General features: G+C 37.3%; 1 protein-coding gene and 1 long non-coding RNA gene across 7 annotated transcripts in view; one reads left to right on the plus strand and one right to left on the minus strand.

Annotated features, from left to right (window-relative positions):
• Positions 1–16,179, plus strand: part of PTPRK (protein tyrosine phosphatase receptor type K) — a gene marked incomplete at its 5' end in the record, with an annotated part of 380,851 nt that overhangs the window by 242,669 nt on the left and 122,003 nt on the right. The gene's annotated exons all lie outside the window — the stretch shown is intronic.
• LOC310907266 overlaps positions 2,582–16,179 on the minus strand; it is a 371,251-nt gene continuing 357,653 nt past the window's right edge. Inside the window, exon 2 of the long non-coding RNA XR_014589576.1 lies at positions 2,582–2,661. This is a non-coding gene — a long non-coding RNA (uncharacterized lncRNA). The remainder of the gene's footprint in view (positions 2,662–16,179) is intronic.

Genomic DNA, 16,179 nt, shown 5'->3' on the forward strand with positions numbered 1-16,179 from the left:
GGGTTTTTGAAAGGAAATGGAGAAATCACCTATTGTGTTTCAAAAAAAGATCTAATGGTATGCAAGTCTGTTGGCTTCCTCCTCAGATTCAACATTTTGCTTGTGCCTGGATAATTTTGCCATGAGCTCTGTGAGGCTTATTGTCCCCAGGAAACCTTGCCAGTGCAGAACAGCTCTTCCAGTTATTTGGTCCCTCTTCAACACCTCTGTTTTGTGGCAGGGAAGTTGAGATTTGGCCTTGAACTCTTTAGTTTGCCTGCGGAGTCACGCGATGTTTGCCTCTGCTGTTGTCGTGTGCTCCAGGGCACGGGATTTTGGGCATTCTGGTGGGAAAAGAAAGGCTCTGGGGCAGCATGAAGGGAAATCTTGAGGATTCTGTAGCTTTAAAGATTTTTCAGCACCAGAGGCCCTGTACCCAGAGAAAAGATGCATACAGACTGAGGCATTCAGCTTATGAGTTTAAAATATAACTCAATCAGCTCATTTTCCTCATAGTTCTGTGTTTGCAAACCTTACTGCAGTCCCGGACATTGTATGCAGGCCAACTTGAGAGGTGCTTCATCAGTGGCTTCTGACCACCAAACTACTCTTTAACTGGGAGTATAAAGTTGGTGCTTCCATGTAGATCTAATATCACTTTCTCCATATCTAATTGGTAGTTTGATCTGACACCCTCTGAGGATGAAGTATTTAATCTGAAGTTTTACAGCTGTCAATTGTTGCAAAGGACTGTTGCCTGTTAGAAAGAAGCCATATTTTTAAGTGCCATTATTTTAACAGATGCTATAAAAAGTCATGTGAGTCAAGAATAGTCAAAGCCCATTTTCAGAGTTGTAGTAATCAGAAAGGAAATTTGTGATTATAAATCTCAAATCTGCTTCTGCCTAGTCATTGATTTTCAAAAATTGCCACTGCATGAAATTGAAAAGAAACCCCCCAAAAATTTGTGCTTTTAAGCAGTATGTATCTCGTTATTGACTACTTCTTAATGGGTTCTTAAGGCCTATTAAAAAAGTTCTTTCTCATGTGTTATTTTTAAAGCTTTTTGTTATGTGAAGTTATGAAACTTCAGGGAAATCTGCTTATTTTCTAGGAAGACATACATTAATAAGAATTATAATGCCAGGCTCATCAGTCTGTATTTTTTGATGCTTAGACAAACACTTTGGTGTTTAAGAACAATACGACAGTGAGCACAAAAACAAACAAAAAAAGGAAGAAGTTAGAAACAGTATTTAACAAACAAACCATCCGTCTCATGTCATTCAGTAAGTAATAGATCTACTTTTTTAATGGTTGGTACTAAGCTAAATAATTATAACACACCCCAGTAAGCAATGAGGACACTATATAATTTTAATTAAAAATTCAAGTATAGTAGTGTTTTAAATTGCTTCCTGATATAATCATAAAACACATAACTATCTTGTAGGCGTACGTGCAGAAGTAGGGTGAGTGAGAACTGTGAAAAATATTTTTTGCTTGTATTTCTTTACAAACTAGGACTTTGTAAAATATATCATACCAATTGTCAGCCTTCAAAAGAAAACTTTTATCATAAGACCTACTGTGCATGCACAAAGAAAAGGAAAATCAGAAGTTGATTAGATTATCATAGTCTTTGTGTTTTTATCCTGTTTTTCCACAATGCAGAATCTGAGTAAGGGGGCTTCTGGATTATTTTTAAATTATTTTTGTATGTTTTTGTTTGGTTTGGGATTTTTTGAGTACTATGGTCTCTTCTACTGTATAAATTTAGCTGGTAGTTGAAAATCTTGTCTTTGATCTCTCAATCTATTGCTATGGAAATTAAGTTTTTTCCAGAAATTTTTGCTTTCTGCGTTTGTTGACTGATTCAGAAGGGAGAAATGTTGGAAAAAAACCCCCAAAACATCCTTGATAAAGAAGGGGAGAAAAAAGACATTGTTGAAAATTTGGGTTTAGGATGACTATTGTTAATTCTTAAAAGTTCATTGCATTTATATTCTACGTGTGATTTTTAGTGCTCTGTATAATAACAGTTCTAACTATTTTTAATTATATTCTTAACATGAGTCGATAGAGGAATTTCTGCATTAATTCTGGATCCCTTTGTGACTTTTAATACATGATTAACTACTTTGCTAGTGCATTTGACTGCTATTCAGCATTTGAGTCAGCAGAAACATTAATGGCTTGTAATGATGTTTGGCTTTTAAGATAACTACTAGAACTAGTCATGTTATAAAATGTCATGTGTTAGGGCTTGAGTTAAACTTCAGCATAAAATGATGCCTATTTCTTCCCCATTGTTTGAATAGAATGGGAAATATCAATGAACTGATTCAGTGTTAGGAATAGAAGAATTCAAATCTTAAAAGTCCAACCAAGCTGAAAGCTAATGGAAATGGGGACATTTCCAGCACTTTAACTGCAGTAAAGAATTGCAGAAGAAAATTGTTGTAAAAAAGCCAGAGAATTGTGGAGGAAATATGTGTTTCAGAATTATAAAGTACACAGCACTCACGTCAAAAGTGTTGCATTGCCAAAAGAGAGCTCAGGAGAAAGGTAAAAACAAGGTAAATTTGGATGTACTTGGTACTTGGCCGTCTACTACTTTTTTTTTTTTTTTTTTTTTTTTTTTTTTTTTTTTTTTTTTTTTTTTTTTTTTTTTTTTTTTCCCTGATGGAAAGGAATGTCACAGAAGGAAAAAGGGCTTTGAATAGAAACCACAGACCATAGACAGTTTACACAGGTAAAATATTACGAGACTTGCAATTAACTCCAGATAAAACAGCAAATGTGTCAAATAAAATAGGATACTGTGAGTGGACAAAAACTTGCAGAGAATAAATCATGGTGAGTGCTAGGAAAAAAACAAAGTAGTTAAACTCCAGAAAAATACAGGCAGGCAGGCTCTCAAATAGTTGCTGATCATGTCTCCTGGCCATGTCCACAGTCAGGAATTTCTGGAATAACCCTGTGTGTTGTGGGAAGCTGCTCTTGGGCGTCATAGCCTTACGAGATGTGTGTTGGAACTAACTTCTAAAGAGATAAATAAATCCTTAGCAGCTACCTTCACTAGGATATTAGTATTGTGTAGAAGACATTTGGATGGTGATTTTTTGGATGCACATAATCCTGAGCCAGCACCTGCTCCCAAGCTGACATCCTTTGATACCTTAAGTTTTAGTTTTCATATTTTCTAGATTCTGTAATGCATTGATATATAAGTCTGAACTTCATGTACAGTGTTAGGAAGTTCTCTTCACAGTGTAGTCAGACAAAACAATCCTTTTCCAGCCTGAGAACCAAGGACACTGTTACAGCTTCAGGCACAAGAAGGTATAAACAACAGTGAATTGAGGAGAACAAACTGGGAGAATGAGACTGCATAACCTTTAACCCCAATATGTAAATGGGCCAAAACTTGTAAAAGTGTGAAAATGTGTGGCTCATTGTCCATCTTGGGTGTAGCCTCAGCCAGGCTCTTGCACTGCCCAAGGTGTATCCTTTGAAGGCCTTTTAATAAATACCTACTTTATTTCTTTAACTCTGTCTGGCCTCTGTTCTAGGTAGCCTCTCAAGGCATCACATTCAGTAAGCCATTTCATTCCTAGCCAATGCCTGACTTGTGCTGTTTGTGGGATCTCTTTCCCTCCCTGTTCTTTTTGTCATTGTGTATCCTGCTTGCTATCCAGACAGGGAATTGCTGTGAATAAAAGGTCATAAGAGAAGAGAATCTAATTTGCTCTGCCCACAAGAGATGCTTTGTGTAAATAAAGAGAGATAATGGAAAACTACCTTCTGTCCTGAAAAGTTAATCTGAATGACACATGGGTGGAGGCACAACCAGTATTTGAAGGAGAATTTTATGACAGTGACTTATCTTTTTCTTGAGTAAGAAGGCAGGATTGCCCTACAGAATGCCGTAGGGTTCCCTCAGATTATTTTTTTCTCCTTCCATTTTATTTTTTTTTCTCGTTTATTTCCTTTGGGGGTTTTGGGTTTTGTTTGGGGTTTTTTCTTCTTTTCTGATTTTTTTTTTCTTTCCTTTACTGTTCAGCTCTAAAAGCGAGTAGGACTGGAACATAACCCTTCTGTAAACTATTGTTACTAAGTCTGTAAAAAGTGCTCTTATGACTATGCTGTTGCTTCTTCTTTCCAAAACTGAATGTAATGGGTTTCTGAGCTCTACACTAAATGTCTGCCCTGAGGAATAAGATATATGTAAGGGAACTTGCAAGGTCAGAGATGATACAGTGTAGAAATCTGCTGCTACTTTTTTAGAAGTCTCAAGTATGTATTTTCTGCCTCTTTCCTTATTCAGTGAAGATACGTAAAGGCTAAATGTAGCAGAAATTGAGCTTCGAGCAAGTTTCTAACATAAAAACACAGACTTATAATAGAACTTGGCAAGTGGATGTTATCTTTCATCCACAGATCACAATCTACAATGGGTACTTTGGGGACTGCAGCCATGCCTGGCTGGACAGGGGAATCCGGAGTCCTTTGCATTTCCTCTTTCTAAAAAAAGTCCTCATAGGTTTGATTGCTTTTTCACCAAAGGATGTGTGTATGAAAACTTTTCCTCATTTGGAGGGGAAAAAGGGCACTCGGAGGTTAGGGATTCGATTAGTTGCATGGGGTAGGGGGGAGGAGTGGGAGGGAGGGAAGGAAGGAAATTAAATTCACTTGCTGCAAAATATGTATCAGCCAAACACAGAATACACTTTCTTTTCTTAGTCCTGCCATGAACATTTGGCACACTGTGTATTTTATATACACGTGAACATCATATTTGATGTAGCAGTAGCAAGCAGCCATTCTTCACATCAGTTAAGACCAGAATGCCACTATTAAAATTGTTTTATAGCTAGCAGGCACCCCATATGGTTTGCTCAAGAGCAATTACTGTAACCCATATATTTGGGGGGGAGGGCAAAGTTGTGTCTTTCCTGTAGCTTAACATTTTTGGTTCTTAGGTTCCCTTGTGGAACTGAGAGGTTTATTATTAAATAGTACAGTGTACTGAGTATGTATCATATTTGGAAGGCTGCTGATTTTGAGCTGAGCAAAGGAAAGCTTGTGGTGAGTTTCAGGCTTCCATTCATAATTTTTTGAAGTGGCTTTGTGATTTCTAAATAGTCATATGCTATTCCCTTAACTGATCATTCTGAAGTTTTCAGCTTATCTGCTTCCAACAGATCTCTGAAATGTAGGTAATTAATTGAATGGTCTGCTGGGTGTCCCCTCCATGGGTAGTTGCCCCTGAAATCCCTGACTTAGAGCAGGAAGACAGCAACTTAGCTAAGCATAAGCCAGGATCAAATGCATGTCAGTTGCTCAGAGCTTTGTGTACTTGTCCAAGTGGAATTGGTTTGAGGTCTTCAGGGCTCATCCCTCCTCTGAGGGGAAAGGAGACCTGCATATTCAGTCAGTTTCTTGTAAAGCAGATGAAGTTTTATGAAACTGATTTGTGTTAGACCTGTATTTCTGCTGCAGAGTAGGCAAAGTCAAGTGGAGGACTGTAAGTCAACATATTGATCTTTCTCGTGAGCAAATAAAGAATCCATTTTCACCAATGGTTTGTTCTTTTCATGATGGCTGGTGTGCTTTAAGGATTCCATCACCTCCTCCAGGAGCAGTGCTCCTGGAGTGGATATCTCCTGGTGCCTTTTTCAGGTGACTGAAGACTACGGAGTTGAGCTGCACAATAAAATGTTAGTACATCCCTGCAAAGCAATTATTTACCAAAATGCTCAGTGAAACTGTATGCAAAACTATTTTCTTTTCTTGTTTTATTCAGAGGTCCTTACTCTGAGAGCAGTGTGATTTTACTTATAAGCACATTTTTAACTGTTGTTGCACTGTTGCTGCTGCTTGATCTCGATTTGCTTAGATTTTACTTTTTTTAAGGAAAATACCAGTGCTATGAAAGCTTAAATCTAAGTTGCAATACACAGTTGCAACCATAATTTTACAGCTGAATATAAATTGGTTGAGTTATAATGAACAACTGCTGCTCACTTGTAGCAAATGAAACTCCAAGGCATAACACTGAGCACACTTTAAGAAGAAAAGGTCTCACTGTTCTTTTCATCCTTAAAGTTAGGCCTATGAAGAAAACTGGTGTTTTTCCCTGTATGTGACATGGTCAGCTGGCCATCTGCTGTTAGTAGAATCCCAAAATGATTACAGGCTAGGACAGAGCAGTTCTCAACTATAAAAACGTGCCAGTACATGCTAAGGTTAACTTTTATCACCCATAACACTTAATAAAAGGATTACAGGGATCTTGACAGAGAAGATTCTGCCTTTTGCATTGTCTTCAGAAGTGGCCTTGATTTATAAATAAGAAGTAATTAAGGATTTATGAGATATGATCGGACACAGTTTCACGCGTCTGTACACCAGAGTGAATATATATATTGTGAGTGCTGAGTGCAGCAGTAGGAAAGCTGTACAAACTGTGATAAGTAACAAGTAAACTGTGGGGGTTTTTTGCTTTGGTTTGTTTTTTGTTTTTTTTTCTCTGAAATCTATAGTGTTTTCTGACTGCTCAGAAGCTTATGCCTGGCATGTGTTATTGCTTAATTATATCCTGTTGTGTGATTTGCAACACACGCAATCTGATCCTGGAAACAAATGGTCTTTCAAAATTATAATGTGTTTTTCATCCTTATTAAGTCTTTGGATTTTGTTGGAATGTGAGTATGGGCTGCTTTCATTCTCCTCAGTTTCTCCTTGTAAAAATTAAAAAGTTGTGTTTTACTTTTAAAGCTTGTCCTAGTGATAGATCCTCCCGTCAGGTTGTCAGCTATTTCCAACCCTTAAAATCCCTGAACAAATTGAATTACAAATCTTTCTGTGACTGTTCATTTTCTACAAGGCTTCTGTTATCTTTCCATCTGTAACTTTATTAAGGGTGATTGCCCTGTAATTCCTTGCTTCTGTCTCCCCCTCTGGCTGAGCAGTGAAGCTTTTAGCGGTACAAAAATGTGTAACACCTTTCTGTTGAACCTTTTGAGGAGAAACGAAAAACCATGACATTAAAGCAGAATACATAAATAGTTTCTATTTTAATTAAAAAAAAAAAAAAAGAGAGAAAGAGAAATAGAGAATGCCCAAAGAACTCCCACCAAAAAAACCCTCACCAAAACCAAAAAGAAATCCATTCCCAAAAACCCCTCTTACTGAAGTGTCAATAGTTGTAATGCCTTTAGCAGGATTTTGAATGAGATTTAAACACCTCTTAGTAATATATTTGGCTGTCATGAGCTACTTCTAAGGCTATTAACAGTGAGGCTCAAGTGTGGTTTGAATGTTTGCTAATATTAGAGAAACTAGGGTAGCTGATACATTCCACAAGCTATTTTACTTCATGTTCCTTAATTATGAACAGTTAGCTTGAGTGGGTAGTGTTTTTGACAACCTTCTGAAGAATATTGCAAAAAAGTCATTGCAAAGCCTCTGTTAGAATGTGATACAGACTACAGGGATATGACATCTCTTTTGTGTTGTTTGTTACTGAATAACGCAGCTGTTGCTAACTGATCCTGTTTTTCACAGTGCGGGCAACTTTGATGTGGTCTTTGTCATATTAAAAAAAAAAAGTACAGAATTTAATATAAAAGATGTAGGATAGCTGAAAAAACCCCTTAGTTGACTCCAAAGCCCAAAGTGTCTGAACTGCTTTTGAAATTTTTTTTTTCATGTTTGTCAAAATTTCTCAGGCATTGGCTCTGATAATTCTAATAACTCAGGTGGCATTACCATTACATCCTAGCCCTGAAAATAAAAAAGTCTGTAGTTACTAATTTTAATAGTCCCAGCAGAATTACAGCAATTCAGCTGAACTGTGTTTGTATCCAAGGTTAAGACCAAAGAGGACAAAGATGTTTCTAGTCATGGTGAAGGGAGAATTTTATGGACAGAGGAATGGATTCTGAAAGGGTAAACCTCCTTTTCGGATCCTGTCAGGGCTGTCTGAATGACAACCTGCATAAAAAAGAAGAAAATATGGACATTCTTAACAAAAGAAAAGAAGAAAGGATAGATACTAGTAGTTAGCTCCTAATCTATTTTTCATGCTGCAGGATTAGCTTTTTGTTCTGTTTCTTGGCCACCCCTACATGCCAAACTGACAAGTTTATTCACAGTTCTACTTTCCACATGAAATGATGACTGAAGTTATTTAAAATGGTGACTAACTGGTATCATCTTCCACGAGACCTGTATTTTGTGATGCTGCTTTCTTAAAGTACCCTGACAATCATTACTTCCTTATGACAGTGTGCTGTATTGGAGAGGCAGGACAGCCTGACTCAGCAGGTCAGGAGCAGCCCACGGAAATATTCCCTTGCATTTCTTCCCGCACTGCTACTACTTCCAGAGGACAGAACACCTCTACTGAGGTTTTCATAGGAAAAGGAAATGGAGGGGTCTTCTGAACTTGCCAATATTTTCATGGTATTAATTTCATTACATTTTCCTGGTATTTGAATGTTTCAATATTGTCTTTAAACCCTCTAAGGGATAAAATAAAGTTTTGAAAGTATAAAAGATGAGAAATACAATATTGTGCCTGGCTTGTCAGAAGTGAACATTAGGACAGCATTCCTTCTTTCCCCTCTGCCCCAAACTGCATGGCTCCTTGGTGCTTTAAAATACCTTTTGAGCTGTTTTTCCTTAGTTGGTTGAAGTAGCCCAGGTAAATTTGAATCATCAATGTCACTTTGTGGGGATTGTACTGAGTGTGGGGTTGGGAGGGAAACTCCCCTCTGGTCTGTCCAGAATCCATTCCACAGTGCCCTTTTGTCCTTTCCACTGGATATTTAGAAAAGCTCTGCTGCAGGGCTACTGCCAGGGACAAGGTGAATCATACCTCCCTTCTTCAGTGTGCCCTTGGCTTTTTCATAGTTTTGGAGCCTGCTTCTCAGACCCAGCTGGTTAATAGGCTAATGATTCTGTGAAGTGAGAGTCAGGAGAATGAGCAAGCTGCTTCTGTTGTGGCAAGAGGGGAGGAAATGAGACCCAAGGGAAGGCTGAGTTTTCTATACTGGAGCCATGCATGACTTGGGTTGCACGTTAAAGTTTAACAGACTTATAGATCAGGCTTAAGGTTCATCAGGCTTGGTAGTTTCTGGTCCAGTAGAGTTCAAAAACAGAATGAATTTTCTTGTTAGGGTCTTGGATGATCCTCAAAGGATAGAATTTTAGTTTTTCAGACATAAAACCTAAACCACCTTTTTAATATGTACAGTTGTTACTGAATATGCCATTTGGGTGAATTCAGATACCACTGGGCACAGAAAAATACATTATACAAAGGATTTTAACATTATGTTTTACATTGCCTTTCCTGATTTGTTTGATTAAAGAGCAGAAAGAATAAGAAGAGGTAAAGCAATATGAAACTTCAAGAATATTTAGATTATTTACCTATTTTGTTGGTTTACTGCTGAGAATTTTGTCTGTTTTAATCAGAGATCCATAATTTGAGCACATCTTCCCTCCTGCGCTTTGCTGTTTTTGAATACAGTTTATGGTCATGCTTTGGACTTCGTGGCTGACAATAGGTCCACAGGGAGGAATCAAGCATAGTCTTTGTTCAGAAGTGTTGATGTTTTTCATTATGATTACTGCAACTGCAAAGGATTTAGACAGGCAAGCTCTCCTTTTTTCCTCTCATTATTCCTTACAAAATAGAGCCTTTCCACAGCAGAAGCTTATGTCCTCCTATTTTGTTAAGTTTATAACATTTGGGGAACATCTAAATCATTTTGTGATGTCAAGCATTCTTTTTTTTTCCTTCCTATGTTGCAAATTACAGTTTTCTGTATGGCTGTGTATAAGTACCCTCAGCTAGCTATGCATAGCATCTCAGACCACCACACAACCCAGCTTTGGCCAAAGTTTCCATGGTCTGTTCTTCTTGGCCAACAGAGATTTCCTATCTCCCTCGTCTCTGAAATACCTTTCTTGCCTCACTATCACACCCAGGGCTGGTGACTCGGCTAGTTTTGGGTCACTTGAGTCTCAGGTTTACATTTTAAGTTATTTTATCAATATCTTCTGACTTGGCTTCTCAAAGGAAATCAGAAACCAATGCTGAGGTTACTTTAGGGAGAATAAGCTGTCACATACAGGCAGCTGGTGCACAGTAAAGCTTATGGCTTAGAGTAATATTTGGGCTATCCTGACCTCTATCTCGGATGTGGAGGTAGGAGCTGTCCTGAAAGGCCATGATGGATCACTGTTCTTGGAAATCAGAGAGAAATGCTGCCAGGCTGTCAGCACAACCCCAATGCCCCGCTGCAGAATACGGGCACCTGCAAGTCATCTGCTTTGCCAAAGGGGATGGATGTGCTTGCTGAGTGCGCTGCAGAGCTGTATTCACCATGACTAAACCTGTTAGCTAAGCCAACATTTTGTAAAAAAAAAAAGAAAAAAGAAAAAATAAAAAAAAATGCACTGAACTCACTGGGAGAGAAGAGAAAGGATAAGCCTGGATCCAAAGCACAGTATGTGCCCCTATGACCACAACATATTTCAGGGTAGCCTAAGCATTTCCAAACCTTCAGGCTCGCTTAAAAGTATTGACTGTTAAGTAGAGAGAAATTCTTAATCTGCATAGTAAAGGTAACTATAACATGCTAAAATTAATGTTTTTTCTAAAACATGATTAAGTGAAATTCATACTTAAGTGTAATTCAGGGGTTTATTTCTGACTTCCTATTCAGGTTCTGTCTGCCTGGCAGGCATTCAAGTCATACAGTCAAATCTTGCTGAAATGTATGTAAACCTGGGCAAGTTTTAAACTAGCCATCTTAAGTTTCTGGAAGGACTGCAAAAAAACTACCTAGGTACCTGAACAAGCTGCCCCTGCCTCTCTGATGTCAATGCTGCCTCATCTCTGGTCATACATGGACATAGGTCCTGTGCTGCTGACATAAAAACAGGATGTACCAAGCAGCATCACGTGGTTAACTGTGGCATGGATGTTGTCTGAGCTTTCAAATAAAAATGGACTCTCATCAATGCTTTCTATAAAAACTAATTAGATAACCTGAAACCTGAAAGAAATTCCACAATCTTAATATTCCATCTACAACTTCAAATTCTGAAAGTGTCTTTTTTATAATATTGACTAATATTTTGCTTTCCAATACCAGTATTTTCTTGGCATTTATGGCTCCTATTATTTTTTTTTAATATTTATTATTTGCCCATTGAATCTTGTAGTTGGCTGTTCTTGATGTAGTGATTTTAATGTTAGAACAGGTATTTTTAAATATCATCAGTACCTTTCCAGTAAATTATATGTAATTTGAAGTAGGGAGTTGATGAATGCAATGAAAATTGTGAATATATGCTAAAACAGAATTACTTCAGAGCTGATGGTCTGAAAACCAAGTCTTTCCTTGACCTCCTGGTGTGTTTGCAAGGGTTAAAATTTGGTTTACATGGAAGGAATGCCAAAGTTATGTCTCAAAATTTAACACTAGTACTGACCTAAAGTAAATAATTTTCTAATTACAACAAACCAAGGAGAATGCTTCCACTGTGCCCCTCTGGTGTATGTTTTGTAGGCTGTTAATTTGTATTGGAAAAATGTTCATATTTAAAGCAACTGTGCATTGTATGTAGAGTTGGCAAACAAGATATGAAACTAGTTTCACTGCTCAAGAAAGAATATTGAATTATCAATTCTACGACTTGTCACTGCCTCAGTACACATTAGCAAATGGAGCAGTAAAGAAGCAATAGTTTTCTGAGAGTTTGCCCATATGTAGCGGGCCCAAACTAACAAATTCAATGGAACAGAATTACAGCCAATACTAATTTGCACTCTGGCTCACTTACCATATAATTTTTTCCTGAAATATACTCCTATTTTCAAAATGGTTTGAATATCAAAATGCTTTAGAATATTTGCTAATATACTGTGAATTACCATGGTGAACAACATTCACTAATGTTTATTCGAAATAGTTATACACTTTTTCTTTTCTTTTTAACTCATTTACTTCCAGTGTTAGGAAATTTAAAAATTATCTGCTCTGTGTTGCAGAAAGTCATCTATTTTCCTCTGAAATAGCATAGGGCTCTTCTCTGATAGACCTAGTACATGTCTGAAGAAAAAACAAAAACCAGTCCTTGCTGTAAATAAATTAGGAAAAAAGATAAAAACAAGAGACTGGCATAAACAAAAAGCTCAAGGAAACATGGGGCATTATTGTCTTAGCCCCTTTACATTAATGGTTTTGTTTAGGGTTTTTTGTGTTTTGGGATTTTTTTGTTTTCTTTTGCTGTTTTTTGGGGTGTTTTTGAGGCATTGTTATCAGGAGAGATAAGGAATAAGGAGCAAAGGAAACTGGCCCAAACCCAACGGAAGAAAGCACCCAGAAAGTTGGGTAACACTATTAGCTGCTTCACAGCTGTGGCCTCATTGGAAGTGGAGGAGTTACATGACAGATAGTGCATAACAACCTTGAATGTAAGTTGCAATAAATAAGCATTTATTCAAGCAAGAGTGGGACAAAGTCTTTTTGTTAGTTTGAAGGTAACTACTTTTAAAAATTTCCTTTGTGCTTCTGATCACTCCTCGTTAACCAAACAGTTGAAGGAGAAAGCTCCCTACCTTCTTCTTTATGTTCACCTAAGACCATAGTGTATACCATGGAAGTTCACTTTACTGGGAACTCCAAAGCACATTTTTGTAAATGTAATATTTATATACTCTTCTAGATATTTATATTCATAACTTTAGCTGCATTTTGTGCTTTGTTTTGCCTGCATGGATAACAGTTGTGATGGATTTGTTCACCCTAGATGATATTTATTCCTTTTACTTCATTACACATAATCCACCTATGCTAGATCTTAAGGTCTGTGTACACTTTATACTCTGCTAGAGAGCTTATCAGCTTCTCTGCAGGCAGCTCAATTTGAATTTTAAAACTGAAAATGAATGAATTTGTGCTGCCTCTCCAGCTTCTCACAGAGATACCCTTGCACCCTCCAAGTGGCGTGATAACTGGGGGATATCAAGCTTGCATGGTGTTGTTGATTTTGGCTGAAGGGTTTGTGATTTCATTCTGATCAGAAGCTACTTCTGCTATTATTATTTCTGCACTTCTCCACCTCTTTCCCCTTATGAGAATGTCTGGGATTTGTTGGCTAGGATAAAGACATCAGGGAGAACAAGACCAATTAATACTTTTAATTTTATATAGACTCAAAGTCCAGGCCCAAGTGTACAAATGATGCTCATGTAAATGATTCAGCTTAATCATCCTCTAAGACAAAATATTAACTCACACATGGTTTTTAAGGCAGGTAGGTGTTTAAGAAGTTGTTGAAAATCATTGAAATTCTAATTGGTACCCTGACTTACTGCATCTTCTTTATGATGCACACTTAAGTCCTGATAACATTGGATTTTTAAAGTTAGGCCTATTTCAATTTATGAATGCATTAATTTCCTTTAACTTGTCAGTGTACCACAATACACTCAAGCTAATAATCACAAAATATAGAATCATAGAATGGTTTATGTGGGAAGGGGCCTTAAAGATCACCTGCAATGGGCAGGGGTACCTTCTACTAGACCAGGTTGCTTGGGGCGCCTTCCAGCCTGGCCTTGAACACTTCCAGGAACACCCACAGCTTGTCTGGACAACCTATATTAGTGCTTCACCATCCTCACAGAAAAGAATTTCTTCCTAGCATCTAACTGAAATCCACCCTCTTTCAGTTTAAAGTCATTATCCCTTTAAAATCATTATCCTATCACTGCTCTCCACCCAGCCTGTATTTGTGCTTGGAATTGTCCTGGTGCAGGCGCAGGACACTGCACTTGGCCTTCTTGAACTTCATGAGGTTCACACAGGAACCTCTCAAGCCTGTGAATCCGTTCCCTCCAGTGTGTTCGTCATTCAAGTTGCTGTCAGCAGCAAACTTTTTGAGGGAGTGCTCAATCCCAAGTGTCCATGTCACCAACAAAGGTGTTAAACCACTGTGGCCCTAACACCAACCCCTGAGGAATGCCACCAGTCACTGGAATCTACTTGGATATCAAGTAGATATGGTCTGTTGATCCAAACTCTTTAAGTGCAACTACCCAGCAAATTCCTTATCTACTACGTGGTTCACACATCAGATGTCTCTCTGATTTGGAGACAAAGGTGTCATGTCATTTGGAGACAAGAGAGTGTCAAACTGATCAATCTCTAAGGTCCCTTACAACCTAATCAATTCTGTTATATGATTGCATGATACATGGGGATGCTCAGAGCCCCATCCAACCTGAACTTGAAGACTTCCAGGGCTGGGACCTCTGCAGTTTCTCTGAGGAACTTGTGTGAGTGTCTCACCACCCTTCCAACATCAAAAGAAGTATTTTCAAACTATTGCTCCCCATGTGTACTAGAGGATGCCTTTCTTCCTACAAAAATTGTAAGTCATGTAAAGCAGGATGATGTTGAAGCAGAAAATTTTCTTTAGCTCCTTCTTTTGAATTCCCTTGTCATAAAATACGCTTTTATCATCTCTTTTTAGGAGTCAGTTTATGAAATAAAGGGAGAGAGCAGCAGGGAGAAAATATATAATGAAAATAAAGTGTGCATAGTTATCCTGTTCTTTTAATGAAGAATTGTAATATCTTGATGAAATACAGAGGTAGAGATAATTGCTTTTTCATTTAGGCAGAAGTGATTTTTACCTTCAAATATTCTGTCCAGTATGTTTTGACACTACAAAATTCATGGCTTTATATTTCCAGTTTCCTTAAGTAGTACACTCTTTATTTTGAAATATAGATAGATAGATAGATTACCTATATTTATTTCTTAGCATGGCTAAAGCTGTTTTAAATACAGATCTGACTATAACCTAAGGTGTTTTTCCTGAAGTGTAACTTTACTGTGTTTTATTGGAATGAATGGAATTAATACTATTTGTACTTGCAGGAAAGGCAGAAGAAAAGCATTTCTTGACAATTGTTAAAAATTTGAATGCATTACTTTTGTTTCTTGACCCCAGATTTTATCTATTATGGATGTAGCCTTGGGTTTCCATCTTAATTTCATATGCTTTCATTCTTTTTCATTGTAGTGCTCAAATGATGTCTCTTTTAGTGATATAAATTGGTTTACTGTCATGGATACTCTTACATATGATGACCAGTGATGATCTACCTTTTCTTGGTATGTCAAGATGAAAGCAAACACTACTAATGAAATCTTAACTCATTTGATGGTGCCCTTTTAAGTTTTACTTCTTTAAAGTTTATGTATATTTCTTGTTTTAACTGGTCTAATAATGTGTTCAAAGGTGTGGTTGGATTGATTTATTTTCCTTCACATTTGAAACTCATACCATTCTATTTGAGGTGTGAGTAACAGGTATCTTGTTCTGAGTTTTTCTTTTTCATTGCAGAAAATTAAAAGACAAAAATCATAGTATAAAGATTAGCAGGATTATATTCATGTTAATATCTCAAAGAAGATATGTATATGGTGTCTGTTGCATCTTAGCTGGCTAGGAATTTGGAGCAATCTGCAGTAAGTGAAGGAACTTCATTTACCATTTGGTGCACCAGTACTGAGTTAAGTGATGGAATACCTTCTCTTCTGTACAGTGTAATTTTGTTGAGGAGACAAATTGCAGGGTGCATTTTGTCGTGTTTTGTTTTCATGTTAGTTGATTGTAATTATTGTTCATGGGGTTACAGAAGTTAATTTCTATATGGGAGAGATATGTAATTTTCCTAGCTATATAATGCAAAACATGTTCAACTGTCACTAATATGTTTAAGTTTCATTAGAGTGAATTGTTTATCCTGATTAGATGGAATTGTAGCATGCCTGAAAAGAAAGTAGAGGTGTTATAGGATTTGCTTACAGTTATGCACTCTGCATTTAAACATTTTTATAAAAGAAAACACTCTCCAAAAGTTAAAAAAATTAAGTGGGCAGAATTATGACTTTCCCAGCTGTCCACATTGATGGTGTGACTTCATTGATACTTTCTTTTCCCTTCTATTTTTGTTTTGACTGCTGGCTGCTAGTTGCTTCCTATGCCTTACATTAGTAGGAAGATGAATTTAGGTCCTAATTTCTGAGCCCTGTGACTTGCACTTTCTAATAGATCTGTAGAATTTGATTAACAAATTCCACAGCTGTTTGTAAAATA

This window comes from Zosterops lateralis (assembly GCF_965231275.1).
Source record: "Zosterops lateralis genome assembly, chromosome: 3".
In the NCBI taxonomy this organism is placed as follows: domain Eukaryota; kingdom Metazoa; phylum Chordata; class Aves; order Passeriformes; family Zosteropidae; genus Zosterops; species Zosterops lateralis.